This window comes from Petaurus breviceps, unplaced genomic scaffold (genome assembly GCF_028583685.1).
Source record: "Petaurus breviceps papuanus isolate PSGF00001 unplaced genomic scaffold, PetGlider_PUasm1.0 111, whole genome shotgun sequence".
In the NCBI taxonomy this organism is placed as follows: Eukaryota; Metazoa; Chordata; class Mammalia; order Diprotodontia; family Petauridae; genus Petaurus; species Petaurus breviceps.
The window spans coordinates 383,940-397,119 of record NW_027185600.1 but is presented as its reverse complement, the minus strand read 5'-3'; the positions used below and the strand labels follow the sequence as shown (position 1 = coordinate 397,119).

Sequence of the window (13,180 nt, the reverse complement as noted above, 5' to 3'; positions counted from 1 at the left end):
GTCTATATACTCACTGATGATATCCTTGGTGAAAACCTGAAAACTTCTGGCTTTCTCAGATAATTTTCTACAGCATCCCACATTTTAATGTCATTAGATTGACTGGAAATTTTGGGAAATAAACTATTAACACCAGAAAAACAAAGCAAATGAAAAATAATGTTGCACAGACTATCATATGCAAATTGGTGGAAAGTCTATCAAATTAGTCCATCAATAATGACTATCTTAAATGCTACTATGTATGACTAAGCTAGTCCTAGAGTCAAATGGGGGTGGGGGCAGAGAAATGGTTTCTATAACATTTAGTAAATTGCCTCTCACCCCCCAAAAAATAAGACCTTCCAGTGGTCAATGTTGATTGCTACAAGTCTATCTCTTTAGTGTTGATTTTCTCAGTGATTCTGTATGACTACAAGTCAAGAACTATCACAGTCTTAGAATAATTGAAATTACAAGTAAACTAAAAGGAAAGACATGGGATGAGTGTAAACTTACTGCAGTGTCATGAAAATCATCATTATTAACATATGATTAGAAAGGAAAGAGGCTCAGTCATGCAGTGAAAATGAGAGACCATCACAATCTGAAATGGATGTCAGTCATTTCTGGCATTAAAAGAAGTAAAAGGAGAGCTCTAGATTGTTTTGTGGCTTCTCTTATGAGTACTGATGGAAACATATATAAGAATTAGGCGTGAAGGGCTTACTATTTGCCCCTGGGGACACAGTGAAATCACAGGTCCATCAAAGAATTTTTCTCTTATGTTGTTATAATCTGTGAATATTGAACTTCCATGACTGCTTTCTTCATTATCTCATTTCACCTTGTTACATATTTATGTTCCTCATATTTAACATTCTTAATTGCATCCTACTGCACCACAGTTTATTTAGCTATTCCCAGTCATTGTCTTACTTTTAAATGGCAATTGCTAATTGGCACAGGCAGGAATGTCAACAAGCTGTAATATTCTTGGTTTAATCTGTGTTTTTTTGTTTGTTTGTTTTATACTTCCTTATTGCCCGTTGTGCTCTCTTCACTATTTTTGAGGTTGGGTGAAGATGGACCCCATTTTTATGTCGTTGTCAGATAGAAACTAGATCTTTTTATCTTAAAACTTTAGAGACCACTGACATATGTCATGATACCAGAGCATGACTATTACAATTTTTCTTAAGCAATGTGTTTGAAGGTTGAACTACAGGCAATCAATTGCCCTGTTAAAAATTTAATATCTTTTCCTGCATACTATAGCATTATAGTAATTTAGTGGTGCATTAAGCCTCTCTACATTTGAGGGTCAGGAGCTTACATCATCTGGTCTGGTTGGTGTCTAATAGGGTACAATCATGATGAATATGTGGTTCTTTCATTCCAGCCAGCCTAGGTAGAGAGTGTCCTTTATTTCTGTTGAGCATATTTTTATTAAATATATAGGAATAATGGTTAAAAGTACCAGGCTTCTAGGGTCTATAAAAATGAGTCTTAGGCTGTTTCTGTATTAATAAATCAAAGGGCTTGAGCATGTGTTTGTTGCTTATAAAAAAAAACAAGTTAAAATCATTAAAACAATTAAGATTTTATCTGTATGCTCCAACATAAAAAATGACCAAAGGAAATTCTTCCACTGATGCTAGCTGCATCCCTTCCTCACTTTATTTACTAGAATTGAGTTCTTTTAATGACCAATCCTTACCCCCACCAGAAAGAAAGAAAAAACCATATGGTAGCCAACCTTCTGGTGATGAACTTCTCAGAACTTGGTTGTAGTAATTTTTAGGAAACAGACACTAAATTCATTATTGCTCCTGTGCTTTAAGACTCTCAAGCTTGATTTGAACTGCCAAAGGTTTGCTCTCAACTAGCTTGGTCTTAGAAGGTCCCTTCTATGGCAAGAAGATGAGGCATCGACAGAAATGGGACAAAAAATACACAAAGGCTAGGTCATGATAAAGCAGCAGAAGAATGTTTAGTGGAAGTTTGACCTTTGTAATGCCCAATAAATTATGCATGAATGTTAAAATTTACGCCCTTTGTTTGGGTATAACCAAATATTAATATGATAGCAATTAACACCATTCAGAATTTGGGAGAAAGCATTTTTTCCATGATAATATTGGGAACTGGAACAAAAGAAAAAAAAAAGCTTTCAATGGCCATCCTTCTAGCAAAGGAGAATTTTAGAAGGGGAGGCAAAGGGGGATGATGAGTTCTGTTCTGGGCATGTTGAGTTTTAGATGTATATGAAACCTAGTTAGAAGAAGGTGAGTAAACAATGTCAAATATTACAAAGAGATCAAGAATGAGGATTGAGAAAATATCAAATTTGATCATTGGAGTCCCTGAACACATGAAGTTCCCTTTAAAGCTGGAAGTATCCATCTCAGGATCACTGTTCAATCACCTATGTTCAGGGGAAAGAGTAAGAAACGAGAAGCAGCTAGCACCTTGAGGTTCAGTCTTGAGCTCACCTAGCCAACACATGTGCTCAATGCCACGTGAAATATTCCATTCCTCTCACTCAAAGTCACAGAGACAGTTTCAAGCCACACATTCAGGAGAGAAGAAAAACAGCAAGAGAGTAAAAATTGTCTCTGCCTCAGTGACCAAATCCTCTACAGGGCAGCTCTTTTGCCATCATAGAAACCAAAGGTTGCCATATCATTCCAAAGTCTTCCAATTCTAAACATATGTATCTCTATAATTGGTCCAGGAGACATGAGCTCTAGCTCTATTAGATATAGAAGAAAAAATTGAGGCTGAAAGGAAATGACTTATTGAAGCAAGCCAAGGTGGGCAGTAGTAGAATCAGAATTCAAACCTTTCCACTGCTAACATGCTCAATTAAGTGGTAGTTGTGAAGAAAAAATGTTATTGCAAAATAAGTGCTAATTGTGCAACATAGACAATAGAATAGGTGCAAAAGAAGATCAAAAACAGAAACTCATTGTGTCTCAGGAAAGGCTCCATAGATAATAACCTCAAGTTAATAAATAAAAAAAAGTTTCAAAGGTAGTAAAAATATACTTAGGTAGAAAGGATAGATTTGGGCTAGACAGAATGGGGGTAGGAGGATGTAGATCCAGTCATTGGAAATGGAAAAGTAAGCAAAAGTCCAAGGTAGTTTATATTCAGTTATAGGCCTTATTGTGAGATTCATGCTGTATTTTGCCAACTCCTCCCAATATAAAAAACCTTCACCATATATCAATAGGAAAAAAATTGAGAATAAAAACAGGTTTTGATCACATATATATATATATACATATATATATATACTTAAAAAGAAATATATTAAGAACAAGCAAACTTCTGTTTTATAACCCCTTGAACAAAGACTAAAGCAATGGTTTATTGCCGCTGATGCCAACAATAGATTTATTAATATCAGTGACCATTATCTCAATCAGATGTCGCATTCCCAAAAAGACAGGGGTCAGACCGTCAGCAAGAAACAAGCCTTCTGAAAGAAATGCTAACGGATCTTACATACCTTACTTGATGGCAAACATCTACTTTTCACTCCTGTATTATATTAATTATCTATTGAGGCCATGAGAGTAACTCTAGTAACACTGGAATTAAATTGTCCTCTTAAAACAGCTATGTTTAAGTCATATTCATGTACCTATTTGCAACACTATGAATGCTTATGATAATCTGCACAGTGATGTACATCTTTAGAATGTGAAAAAAAAATAAAAGTAAAAAGCACTAGGTGATGCAGTGAATAGAGCACTGGCCCTGGACTCAGGAGGAACTGAGTTCAAATTTGGCCTCAGACACTTGACACATGCTAGCTGGGTGACCTTGGTTGAGTCACTTAACCCCAATTGCCCTGCCTTCCCCTCTCCAAAAATAAAAAAGATAAAAATAAATAGAATGTGTATTTCTGTGTATACTTAAGAGCATGTGGCTCTTAAAGCAGGGGTTCATAACTCTGTGAACCTTTATTGTTTAATATATATTTTTGATAACTTTTTCAATATAATTGGTTTACTTTAGAATCCACTGTATTTTATTTTACTTAAAACCATTATTCTGAGGAGTCCATAAGGTTTACCACACTGACCAAGAGGTCCATGACACACAAAAAAGTTAAGAATCCCTGCCACAGGGGGTGATGTGCTGGTTCATTTAATATTTGTTGCAGTATTTAGAATAGTGATAAAGAAGAATGAGAAATATCAATTTGGAGGCTGGGTTTTAAATATCCCCTCCCATATTAGAATTCACCCATGTCATATTAATGAAGGTGATTGAGCTAATGCACCATGAATGCATGAGAACTATAGAAGGTTAGTAAAAATCTTTAAAATGTCAAAGTTATAAAGGACTTCAAGCCATCTATTGCAACACTCTCATTTTACAACTGAGAAAACTGAAATTCAGAGAGGGATCTTGCCCAAGGTTAGCCAACTACTAAGTGAGCCTAACCTCCAAGTATCTGCTTTCTTCCCACACTGTCAGAGTAAAAATCTCATTAGATAGGCTGCCCTGGAGTCATTCAGTTTGCATTTTGGGAAGAGGAAAGCAAGTTTCATTACTGTGATGTATAAAAAAAAACAAAATAATTTTAGAGAAAGTCATGCCCCACCCCTGAGCATTCATTTAATGTTCTCTTTGTCAATCAACCAATAAACATTTGTTAAACACCTACCCTCTTCCAGGCACTATGTTGTGGATATAAAAAGAGGCAAAAGACAGTCCCTGCCATCAAGAAGCTTACATTCAGTGCCCTTATTGCCAAAGGGTATGAATATTAGACAGGCTTACACATTTATCATTTATTCTCATAAAACAAACCAAGTCTCCTGCTTCACCGCCTATAATCATTTTAAGCCTGTCACATTTGACTTTTTTTTTACATCAATATGCTTCCTTTTTCAAAAAGTAGCTGTAATAGGCTTAATTGCAACAATGGAAATGTGAAGAGTCTACTAATTATCCTATGCATTAGAGCTCATAACATAAAGAAGTAATAAAGTTTGTGTTTGTTTTAAAAAGCTTGAACATTTGATGGTAATCGTGGCAGACATTTTCTAACTGGTATAATTGGCTTTGATTCCTCTAAATAATGGTCTTCAATTGGACTAATTGTTTTTCGGACATCAGGCTGAGTCACAACATGGGGTAGAGGATAAAAAGTAAGAATAATTGAACATCAGAAGCTTTCTGATGACTTCTAGCTCAAGTCCAAGGGCATGGCAACTGTGACTTTTCCGAAGGATAAAGATAAATGCAGCCACTTTTCAAAGAGAAGTATAATAGCCCATCCTCAGTCACCTGAGTTCAAAAAAAGATTAGTTGTCAGGAGGAAGAGGTGATGAGTACTCACCTTGTGAGGTGTCTTTAGCAGATTACTGTTTTTTCCAGGGAGAAGCAGAGTAAAAACATGCCACTTTCTGCAGATAAGGCTGGGTAAGAAAAACAGTTTGTTCCTGGGTAATTCATGGCATGCATAACAATGAATCAGAAAAGTTTTTTCTTATCATTCCACATTGACACTAAGAAAACCAAATAGATAACAAGATAACTTTCAGAGTGGCATAACAACTCTGAGTATGTCGTAAGGCTACATGTCCTTGGAGAACCACAACAGAGTGACAGGGTCCCCTTCTTCTGAGATGGGGCATTTCAGTTCTTGGCATTTGTCCTGAACACTCCATTCTTTTCCTTAGGGATATATGTATGCTTACTTAGAGTAACTATAATGCATATTTCATAGGCTAAATTTCTTTCTGGTTTTGGTGCATGTTTTTGTAAGTCTTTATGTGATCTGTTTTCACAGTCCCATGCCATTCTGGCTTTTTAGGGATAGTGCTAAATTTTTCAGTCTGTTTAACAGGATTATCAGTGTAGAACTGGAAAGAACCTTAGAAGTCATCTTAGTTAACTTAACCCCTTTGACAGATCAGGACAATGGGTAAGGCTTACCCAAGGTTATACAGTAATAATCCCCATTCAAACCCAGGGTTATCTGACTTTAAATGCAACACTCTTTCTTTTTGGAGAGCGTAAGGCAGGGCAATGGGGGTTAAATGACTTGCCCAAAGTTACACAGCTAGTAAGTATGGTCAAGTGTCTGAGATCCAATTTGAACTCAGGTCCTCCTGACTCCAGGGCTGGTGCTGTCTTCACTGCACCAACTGGCTTCCCCAATACAGCACTCTTTCCAATGTTCCAGTAATGAAATCAATAGTACCATTGCTTCTAGAAAGGGGATGGTTGATTGACTGTTCTGTGGGTCACCATTCTTGTGATTCCTCCTGACATTCACTTCCCTGGCTACTCCTTTACTTTATGTCTTCCTCTATTAAAATGTAAGCTCATTCTTCATATTTATGTTCCCTTTGTCTTTGTGAGCCCAATGCCTTGCACTGAGTAAAAATTTAATGAATATTTTTCATTCACCTCACTGTTTCCCAGTACAGACTTAGAATAACAACAGTAGTAATAGCTAAATCATACAGATTCATTTGTGAAAAAGAGGATCTTATGATGGCAATTCAGGATCAGTTCGCCACCATCAAAAACTGATAAGGGTTAACCTTAAGGAGCTTGAATTTAGTGCACGAACTAAATTATGCATGGAAATAGTGGTCCATGCAACACATCAATGGAGGCTGTAAAAATTTAGCACCAACTGAATAGCTAGCAAGAAAGAATTAACCTTGTGATGAGAATTATACATCCCATCAGAAGTGCACTATCTTTCACATACTGACAAATAGCAAATTTCGTTGTCCCCTCCTCTACCTACTACACAGCAGAGACCCCAGAATATCCTGGAGAGCTCAGCAAATAAACTGAGCTAGAAGCAGATCATTATCACAGACTAGACTGTCCCGAATCACTTGGATACTAAATACTCAATCTCCAAATTACATAGAATGAAAAGCTTTCAAAACATAGAGATCTAGTGAAAGAAATAAAAATGTGGAAACAATGAAGTGCATAGCATCCCTGTTATCCTGTCTCTTGCTGCAGCTATCCCAAGGGTTTTTTCTTTGAATACCTGGAGGATAAACTTACATCCTAATACTTTTTTAGTTAGCTGCGAAGTTAGTTATTTTACTCACCTGTGAATGATCCATAGAACAATAAGTATGAAAGCATAACAGCAGAATAGTGACTTATGATGGGAACATTTCTATCTGAATCTGACTGAGAAAAGATGATTAATAATAATAATAATAGCATATATACATATATACGTGTATATATACATACATATACATACATACATACATATATGTATATATATATATATAGCATTTTAAGACTTAAAGGCAGGGGTGGCCAGGTGGCACAGTGAGTAAGAGCGCCGGCCCCAGAGTCGGGAGACCCGGAATAGGTTCTGGCCTCAGATACTAGGCACCCACAGAAAAATAACTGGCCTTGTAACCTTAAGCAAGTTACTTAACCCCAATTACTTTAAAAAAAAAAGACTTAAAGGCGTGTGTATGTGTGTTTATAATAACTCAGGCACCAACTATTCCTTACATCATGCTTCCTTCCAGAGTCTAACTTAGATTCCACTAACACCCTTAAGTTATATTGCTTAGACTTGGCATTTGAGTGACCTTATCCAAATTTCAGGTTAAATTTTCTCAACCTTCAGGTATTCCTTATTTTGCATCTTTCCCAGCACTGATCTCAATGCTCATGACAGAAAAAATATTCAAATACTTGCCAATTAATCCTTTACATTAGAATGTGTAAGTCACGGTTTTAGTGGTTTTTCTCTAGTATCAGAAGTGAAGCAGAGAATAAAAGTAATTAGCTGGATAATTTTTTTCCACCTAAAATAATGTTATTGGTGTTGGTGTTTATGAAACTATCTTGTTTCACTTATCTGTATTATTTCATTCATCCCTTTATGTTGGGTATATAAAGTTTCTTGATCTAGTCTATTAAAAAAAATGTAGTAGAGTTAAATCTATAAGAAAAGCATAGTTTACATATCCTAACTAGGATTGGCAGTAGATTATCTTGCACAGGAAAATTAATTAGGTAGAACAGACTATTAGTACCATCAATGAACATTCCATGAAAATAATACTTGTCTTATTTTTTCCCCTAGAATGCAGTCACAAACCAGCAGCAACAAATGATAACTAGAAATAGTATTAAATCAATTCATTGTTACTCTGAAAATTTTTTTTCTGAAATGTAAATGAAAGGTGTTAGTAAAGTACAATGTATTTTTGAATGTGTATACATATTGAGAGAAACTTCTAACCCGAAAGCCCTTAAAAACCCTGAATTTTTAAAATTGTAACATTGCAGAGAGAAATAAGACCAAAGATTTTTTTTTTTCCGAGTGAAATCCAAATCAAATTTTTCCCAGGATTGTAGGCATTCAGCTAGCATTTATTAAGGGCCTTCTTCCTATCATGTTAAGTGTTGGAATACAAACACAAAACCCTCAAGAGTCCTTGCCCACAAAGTGAATAAATATTCCTGGAGAGAAATGAGAAATAAAAAGATAAACACCAATTAATATGATTAGGGGAAAGTCCTCACCTTCTATGTAGGAGACTATTTGTAGGAGGCTGCACTTGCAAGAAAATGCCTTCTAGCCCTGAATCCTGTGAACTTTGGAAACTTAACGTTTCTTCTCTGAGACAGCAAATAATGACTTCCACACTGTAAGCAGTGCCCCTCTGACCCTGAACAAGTTAATGGAGCCTCTTGGTCTAGATCACTTTAATTCCCAGCATATAAACCATACCTCATGATGGAGTCCTTGAGAATCTTGAAAAAAGAAGGTATTGAATGCTCACCTGTGTGCTATATCAAGCAAGTTCATCAGATTCTATCTCTTCCCAGTGAGAGCTTAAAACTTAAAACAAATAATCCAATTTATCCATCTGGCCTCTGTCTGCATTCTATCTCAGGCATTGCTGACAGCCTAGACTCAATCTTGTTCTTTTTTTAACCTACCAAGAGGTTCTCTAGTCTCCCAATAGTAACACTGAATACTGTTTAGCACCCTTTGCTATTGTTGAAATTGAGAGAAAATTTTCTGCTCCAGGACCATCCTCAATGTTAAGTAAACTATGTATGAGAAGGCGATTTAAATGGCACAAGCATTTCCAGCCCCATCGAATTTGTCTGCTACAGGACAGTGTGGTGGGGATAGAAAGGACACTGAATTGAGAGGGTTTGGGTTCAAGACCAACTCTGCTGCTTGCTATGTGATTTTAGGTAACAAACAAATCTTTGCAAACCTCAAGTTCTGATATTGTCAATGAAAGAGACATTATGCTGTTGCGAAGAATTTTTTTTTTTATCTGATGGCACTATAGAAATGTGAATTATTACTTTTGGCATCCCTCTACCTCCCCATTCCTGCTTTGTCATACCCTTCATTTCACCTTAGTCCCCAGATTTGGGTCTCCTTTTTGTTCTTAGTTAGTGGTGGTCTCCTGTTTTCACCCTCTCCTCCCCCCTCCCAGATATTAATTGACATGTTACAATGACATATTACTAATGACATATTACAAGCTAGGACTATGCAATTTTCTATTTTTAAAGAGGATTCTGCAAAGTCAACCTTGAAAGAAATAAAACTCTGATGATTGAATAAATGTAGCAGAATCGGTATTTGGAGAAATGAGGGAGTAGATACTTTGCCTACTTGATACTTTACCTACTTGTAAAGCCAGACCTCAGCTACCCACCTTGAACCTAACAATGCGTTTCGTTCTGTACTTTTTTAACTCATTGATCATGTAATATTGTGTGATATAATTAGACTGTAAGCTCTCAGGAGGCCAGGAGCATCTCTTCTTTAAAATTTGCATTGCCTTCAGTACCAGGCATAGTGTTGTATACACTGAAGAAACAATTGTTTTTTATACTGTAACAAATGTTTATAGATGAATGATCACAGTTGCTGACAGATACATAACACCTCCTGAGGAAGACTTGTCCTAACATTTTCCCATTGCACTGAAACTGCTCATTTGTTCCACTGTTAGAAGGCCCAGTTTCCACAGGATATTTTTGTATCTTGCATAAGGGCTTGAACATACTTATTGAATTGACTCTTCTACTGAACCACTGCTTAGGGACTGAACAAGTCAACTTCACATTAAATCACCTCCCTAGGGAAGTGAACTTGTTGTGGCTTCTGACATTCCTTAACCCCCCTGCAGAGAATAATGACGATTAGGTAAGTCTTCTGTGAAAGGCTGCCTGCCAACTCCTGCTCTCTAGACCCCAAACTTTCAAGGGGCCAATATAGTTAACTCCAGATTCCGTGGAAAGGCTTTGGGACGTCACCTATATAGTTTCCTGTCTGATATAACAAAATAGAATGTGGAGCTAAATATTCAGCTGTCTCTTCAGGAAAGGAAAAGTAGCTAGAAGTAATGCCTCAGAGATAAAAGTGCCTCAACCCAAAGTTATTGGTATAAATACTCACTGAGACCCACATGATAATTTTTTTAACACATGTATTGTTTCCTCCAGGACACTGTCATATACTTCCTATAATTCAAGTGAGAGGAAATTTTTCACATTTAAAATGTGAAAGCAGTTGAATATCACCATCTCTATAGGCTTGACGTACTTGAAGACCCCATTAGATCCAAGCACTGATTTGAAAAAAAATATATCTCCATTTATATGCAGATTTATTCCCTACCTATAAGATCTCCAAGGTGCCTTTCAACTCTAAGATCTTATGACTTGAGGAAAATGAACTACAAAATAATTATAATGGGATAGTAAATTGTAATCCATTATTTCACGTTAAATTGTTTCAACTTACTGTTCTTAATTTTGTGTCACTTTAACACACTTTGTCCAAATAGGAAAGAGAAAATCACACAGTATAAACAATTATTTAAAAACTTTGTGTAATGAATGTGTGAGATATTGGTCTATGCCTAGCTTTTGCCAAACTGTCTTCCAGTTTTCTCACTAATTTTTATCAAATGTTAAGTTCTTACCCCAAAAGCTTGGATCTACATATTTATCAAACATTAGATTGCTATAGTTATTTCTTCTTGTTGTTCAGTCCTTTTATCGTGTCCAACTCTTCATGACCCCATGGAACATAGCATGTCAGTGCTGTCAAGGGGGTTTTCTTGGCAAAGATACTGAAAGGGTTTGTCATTTCCTTTTCCACAGAATTAAGGCAAATAGAGGCTATAGACGACTTGCCCTGGGTCACACAGCTAGTGTCTGAGGCGGGATTTGAACTCAGGTCTTCCTGACTCCAGGTCCAGCATTATCTCCACTGAGCCACCTAGCTGCACCCCTGGTCATGTACTACTATGTGTGATGTACCTAATCTAGTCCACTGATTCACCATTCTATTTCTCAGCCAGCACTAGATTGTTTTCATGATTACCACTTTGTAATATAGTTTGAAATCTTGAGCTGCTAGGCTGTCTTCTTCACATTCTCCCCTCCCCCCCAATTCCATTGATATTCTTGACCTTTTGTTCTCCCGGGTGAATTTTGTTGTGATTTTTCTAGCTCTTTAAAATAAATTTTGGTAGTTTGACTACTATGTCACTGAATAAGTGAATTAACTTATATAGAATTGTCATTTTTATTTCAGTGGCTCAGCCTACCCATGAGCAATTAATATTTCTCCAGTTGTTTAGATCTGTCTTTATTTATGGACCCCTGTTTTAAAAGTAATACAGTCTCAAAGAGGTGAAGTGATTTGTTGAAGGATATCCTAGTATGCAATAGAACTGGGACTCGAGCCTACATCTGCTGATACTTATGTTCACCTATAGATCAGAAAAATACATAGCACATTCTGTACCTTCAGATGAAGGTGAGATCACTACTTGTTGCAGAAATTATGGATGAGTCCACAGAAAAGTGGCATTGGGAACTGAATTGTGAAGAATGGCAATAGAGCTAGAGATGAGATTCAAAAGAGGAAGAAAAGCTCAAACATGTTTGAGGAAGGCAAGTAGTATAGATTAGTCTAAATGGAATATGTTTGACTTGAAGATTGAACATTCTCTAGTGTTCCATTTCTTGTACGAAGGATCTCTTCTAATCAGTGTTTGTCCGTCTGCAATTCATGCCTTAGACAATGTAATCACTTCCACATAGACTGCTGTGCCATCCTCTACTGGTGGTACCACCTCCCTCCTGATCTCCTGTTTTCTCAGTTATCCATGCATCTGCACAGCTCTTAGTGTGTTTTCTAGACTGAAGCAGGGGAAGAGCTTGTGAATTCCTTCCTGATCTCAACAGTGAGCATGGTGCTTTGACCATCTCATGCATCATCTCTAACCCATCACTTCTCTGTGGGTGGGTAGACTTCTGAAAATGGAATTGGTCACTGCACTCATCAAAGTTCTGAAACTTTTCAGCATTATTTTTTTTTTCATGATAATATTGTGGTCATTTTAGTTTTGCTCATTTCACTCATCAATTCCCACAAGTCTACTGGTTTCTCTTAATTCTTCATATTTATAATTTCTTATGTTGTTCTATAATATTCTATAGTTTGTCTAACCATGTCCAATTTTCCAACCCCTTCTTTATCTCCAGTTCTTTACTGGAGATAAGAATGCTGCTATTAATATTTTTAGGGGCAGCTAGGTGGCACAATAGAGTGCCAGACCTGGAGTCAAGAAGCCTTATCTTCTTGAGTTCAAATCTAGCCTCAGACTTCTTGATGGTGGGAATCTAGGCAAGTCACTTAACCCTGTTTGCCTCAGTTTCCTCATCTTTAAAATGAGCTGGAGAAAGAAGTGGCATTTCTTAGCCAAGAAAACCCCAAATGGAGTCACAACTGAAAAATGATTGACAGCAACAGTGAATTTTTTGTATATATAGGTTCTTTCCTTATCTTTTATCTCTTTTTATGCTTAATATTACTATCACTGTGGCAAAGGATTCATATAGTTAAATGAATTTTGGAGTATAGTTGTAAGTTGTTTCCCAGAATAGTCAGATCATTTTACCATGTTTCTGCTAGCAATGCATTAATGTTGCTGTCTTCCCACAGCCTCTCCAACATATCGTTTTCATCTTTGCCAATCTGACATGAGTCAGGTAAAACATCAGAGTTGGTTTAATTTTCATTTCTCTTATCAGTTTGGAGCATTTTTTTCCATATAGTTGGTAGCCTTCCTTCCTTTCTTCCTTCCTTCCTTCCTTCCTTCCTTCCTTCCTTCCTTCCTTCCTT

The 13,180-nt window shown here is 36.6% G+C and overlaps 1 protein-coding gene and 1 long non-coding RNA gene across 8 annotated transcripts in view; one reads left to right on the top strand and one right to left on the bottom strand.

Moving 5' to 3' along the window:
* The window catches only part of LOC138157004 (uncharacterized), a 127,331-nt gene that overhangs the window by 44,692 nt on the left and 69,459 nt on the right, over nt 1–13,180 (bottom strand). For all 4 annotated transcript variants that reach the window (XR_011167274.1, XR_011167264.1, XR_011167271.1 and 1 more), the window contains exon 2: nt 5,342–5,420. This is a non-coding gene — a long non-coding RNA (uncharacterized lncRNA). The remainder of the gene's footprint in view (nt 1–5,341; nt 5,421–13,180) is intronic.
* Nucleotides 1–13,180, top strand: part of LOC138156969 (thiamine pyrophosphokinase 1-like) — a 481,181-nt gene that overhangs the window by 456,186 nt on the left and 11,815 nt on the right. The window lies entirely within an intron of this gene.